Source organism: Oratosquilla oratoria, chromosome 21, assembly GCF_046742065.1.
Source record: "Oratosquilla oratoria isolate Oo_2021 chromosome 21, ASM4674206v1, whole genome shotgun sequence".
Taxonomy (NCBI): domain Eukaryota; kingdom Metazoa; phylum Arthropoda; class Malacostraca; order Stomatopoda; family Squillidae; genus Oratosquilla; species Oratosquilla oratoria.
Genome location: NC_134797.1, coordinates 9,049,366 through 9,054,184, shown reverse-complemented (window position 1 = coordinate 9,054,184; position 4,819 = coordinate 9,049,366).

Here is a 4,819-nt window from a genome sequence, read left to right as displayed (position 1 = left end):
CCCTAAAGACACTAGACCGGCTCCGCCTCCTCTAGTGTCCCTACGGGCGGTGTGGCAGCACCTGAAGAAGGCAGCACAAAAGCGGGGCAGCCCGCGGGTAGAGGTTGCTGTTCAAGCCCTGGCCCTAGAGCTGGGTCTCGTCAGGGCCCGTACGGTGTCTGGAGGCACCTCTGCCTCTCCTGAGCGTGCCTCATCTCAAGCAAGGCAACACTCTACCCCTAGGAGACGGTCACGCTCTCGTATCCGCTCCATTTCTAGGAGAAGCTCCACCTCGGGCCTCCACTCCCACTCCCGTCCTAGCTCTCGGCCTACCCGCCGCTCTCGCTCTCCACACCAGTGAAATGAGGAGCTACGCTACGCCCCTCGCCTGGGCGACGCTCCCCCTCGCCTACCCGGGACTGTGACACACCTCGTTCACGCTCGTCTCCTCACGCGCGCACTCCCTCGCCTACCCGAGACCGTTTCTCCTCGAGTTCAGTGTCGCTCTCCCCATCCCTAGTGTCTCTTCCCCCACCGGCCTCGCCGCGTAAGAAACACAGTTCTAAGAATAAGAGTAGGAGCAACGGGAAACCTCGCTCCCCTTCTTCCTCCTCGTCTGATCCCTCCTCATCGAGAGTGGACAGGCACCATAGACATAGACGGTCTAAAGGGCACAGGAGGTGGTCACTCTCCGGATCCCGCTCTCCTAGGGCCACCAAGAGGCCTAAATTTTCTCTCCTCTCAGAGGTGCCGGGCTTAAGGGAAGAGATACTGAACCTGATCCGCCAGTCGCTACCCTCTCAGCCGTGGTATCATACTACTCCGCCTGCCCCGGGACCGGCACAAGCCCTCGCTACCGGTCCGGCCCGCTCCTCTCCACCTCCCTCACCGAGCTTCGCCTTGTCACTTTCGAATGACGACGCGGACTGGGAGGAAGAAGATGAGCCTATAACTAACTTCGTGCCTTACAACTGGGCCCCTCTACCGTCTACGTGGTCGACGAAACACGAAGGAGGAAAGCTGATAGCGCTTGCCCCGGATCCTACCTCTCCATCTGGTTTTGTGATTCGGACTGACGTCCTCATCAGTATCTCTACGGACGACAAAGGTGACCAGCGTATATCCTACAAACTGAAACCCTGGCCACAGGCGGAGCAGACACCACAGCAACCAAAGTTTATTGAAAAGACGTGCTTTGATGCTGTCAGAGCTATGCTCATGAATCCTCTACTGTTCCCCGCCGACGTGTCACCCGTGTATAGAGAGCATGAGGTACCGATGCTTCGCATGCCCGTCTCGTCCTTCTTCCCCGCTGAGGCAAAGGGGAGAAATATGGACGCGTCTGCACTGGTTAAGACGGCCTCTCTCTCTACTAAGTCCGCTCCATCTAAATATCCAGAACTACCATCTGTGCCCATCTTGTGTAGACCCTGCTCTACCCAGGATACTTTGGCGAGGTATGCAAACTACCTCCGATGCTCTCTCGCTCCCGTCCAGACTCAGTGAGCCAGAGAGTAAACTGGCCACTAAGGAGAAATCGGCCAAGACAGAACTGGCCCACTCTCTCTCGGTGTTTTCACTGACCTCCACCCTGACACAAGCTCTACGCTCCCTGGCTAGCAAAGTGCACACCGCCTCCGACGGTCAACTCAGGGACACCTTGAACCTCCTGAGTGAAGTGGGCTAGCAGACGGCGTCGCTAGTAGCAACAGCCCTACCCCACGCAGTCCGTGCCTTCGCCGAGGCCAGGGCCGACTCCCGCCGCTCCGCAGTGAAGTCGGTACCCGCGGCGGCTAGACAGTGTCATCAGGGCCAAACCACTCTCGCTCGACCTGTTCGACCGGGAAGCTACGGACCGAGTACTTGCAGCCAACAGGGGCACAAGGGCAACCGCCCCGGCACTCGCTCCTTTCCGCAACGCAGCAAACAGCGTGGAGCGAACCAGTCGAGACATGGTAAAGGGGGCGCGCCGGGCCAACAGAGACGGCACCGTAAGCAGCCCTCCTCATGCAATATCAAGCGCTCCACCGACACAGCTCCCCAGACCGCCCAGCACACCAAGGCGGAACCAAGGGAGAAGTGAGGCAGTGAGGGGCTGCCTACGGGGATGGGACCACGCATGGCCCTCCCATGGAAGGGCAGCCCACACCATCAAACACGACCTAACCTGGCCCTGAGAACAGCTGCCTCCTCTACGTCGTACGCCCCCAGATACCGAGGTCTCAGCAGACGTCTTCCACCACGTCAGACCCATGGTGGAGAAGGGTGTGGTAGAAAAAGCTCTCGAAGATCGTCACCTCGGTCCTCGCGGACCAAGGGGCGGCGACCCTCGTATACCTAGACGACGGGCTAGTATACTCTCCCTCTCGAGAGAGGACACTAACGAGCGTATCGGTAGCTATAAGAGTATTTGGGGAGATGGGCTTCCTCTTAAACCTGCCCAAGTCCTCCTTAGTACACCTCACAACAGCTGGAGTGGCTCGGTATCCAAGGGGATACGACTATAGCGACGCTGTCTTTGTCGCAAAACAACATCAGGAAGACTATCAAAAGCCTTCGCCGAGCCGCCTTCTCCCACACACTCTCCAGACGGCAGTGGGAGACGCTGCTCGGGATTCTCAACTTCGCCGCTCCCACGTTCCCCCTGGGTCGCCTCATGCACCGCCGCCTCACGCTGGAAGTCAACGCGGCCATACCCACCACGCACAGGGACAAACAGAAGCTTGTCCCTCCCGTCCTGCACACGCTACTGCGTGGCTGGTTAAGCCACGCCTCGTGGCGTTCCGCTGTACCCTGGCTACCACCCCTCTACTCCCTCACTATCACCTCGGACGCATCACGTGGGCTAGGGGTACCAGTCCGATCGGGGCCACCAGAGTTGCGGCCCCTGGCCATCAGGACTGAGAGAGGCACACTTAAATACCAGGGAACTTTGGGTGGTCCTCCGTTTCCTTCAGGACGAACCCAGCCTACCAGACAAAGCAGTCAGACTGTGCCTAGACAACTTCGCGTCACCCACCAACACTCAACTACCACAGTTCCTGTCACTAGCGGTACGGACCCAGGCAGGAGGCCCGGACGCGCTGACAGTGGACTGGAACAGGTGGGACTACATATACCTCTTCCCTCCCCCGGCGACGAAGATGCTGGTACACACCATCAGCAAGCTCAGGGGCTACCGAGGCAAGATGCTGCTGGTGTCTCCACTGTGGAAGGCTTAGCCGTGGTACGTAACTCTCCACAACTGGTGCCCCAATCCGCTCCTACTAGGCTCAACGTGCCTCGCACAGCACGTAGCGGATCAGCTGCGCTAATCCTTAAATCTTCACGCTTGGTGTTTCTCAAAGCCGGACTCTCCTCGCTCTTTCCACCTAGCGTAGTTGACACCATGATAGCCGCTCACAGACCCTCCTCCATCATTCAATATGAGTCATGCTGGCGGAGGTTTCAGTCTTTCCTCACCAGGGAGAAAGTGAAGCTGGTTTCACAGGCGTCTTGGCTTTCCTCGCCTGGCTGGGCAACAGCACCAACCGAGCGCCTTCCACGGTAGCTTCCCACCACTCGGCCCTTGCAGACCCGCTCAAGTTCAGCTTGGGTATCAGGGTGCACACCAGGGCACTAAAACTGCTCCTCAGGGGTCTGAGAGCTAAGCGCCCACCTTCTCGTAGGGTCACCCCAAAATGGTCGCTCCACAAAGTGCTACAGTTTTTAAAGACCCGACTTGTTCCATTGAACAGTGCGGGCTACCTCATGAGAGCACTCTTTCTCATCGCCCTAGCTACAGGATTCAGGTCCTCTCAGCTAGCATCACTCACCAGACACCCTCAGTTCTCTCAACTGGCTAAGGACGGTTCCTCTCTTACACTGTCACCCTCTCCGGCCTTCCTCGCTAAGAATGAGACATCAGAGAGCCTAATCGCTCCCATCACCATTCCCGCTCTCTTAGAGGGTGGCAGACCTCTCCCTCTGTGCCCCGTGGAAGACTACAGAGACTACCTACGTGACACACCACGGGTTAGCCCGGAGCACCTTTTCTACAATTCCACGTCGCTCAAACCACTCAAGGCTAGAGCGATAGCCGCCCTGCTTTGCAAGGTTATCAACCTAGCAGACCCGGGTAAGGCACCAAGAGCACACGCGATTAGGGGTCTCGCAGCCTCTCTCGCGTTCCTCCGTACCCATTCGGTGGATAAGGTACAGAATCTGGGTGGATGGGCTTCCACTACCTCGTTCCGCACCAGGTACCTGATACACACGGTACGCCCGTCTCCCTGCGTAGCCATGGGTACCAGGCTACTCCCAGACGCGCCTCTCTCGCCTCACCCCCCTCAGACTGCCTGCACCTCCCCTCCGACCTCTCAGAGTCTAGGTCAGCAATCCACCTCTCTCTCCTAAAAGGGAGGGGGGGGGGGCAAGTGAAGAGACAGGAATTAGCTCGCATACCATAGGAAGTGGGTACAGCGTACCGGAAACCTCTCTCCCTCTTGGGAAAGGTTACCAGTGCCTCTGTTCTATAACCCACTTTTTACACGATCATTTAAACATAATAAACTTATGTTTTATATATCGTTTTTATGCATCTCTTCCTAGGTTACTTTACTGGGGCAGGATCGGCATTACTCCCCACAGCATTCAGGCTCCTCCCAGCCAGCCGCTTCAGATGCAAGCACAAGTGTCCAGATTCTTTCCACCGAAAACACAACTTTGTAGTGGTTTACCACTAAAAGTATATTTTTCGGGGGATGAATCTGGACACTTACATATTCACCCCCCCTCCTCCCAGGCCTTCTGCCTTGTTGAGTTTGCTTGCTATGGGTAATGAGGTATCATGGCCTTCCCT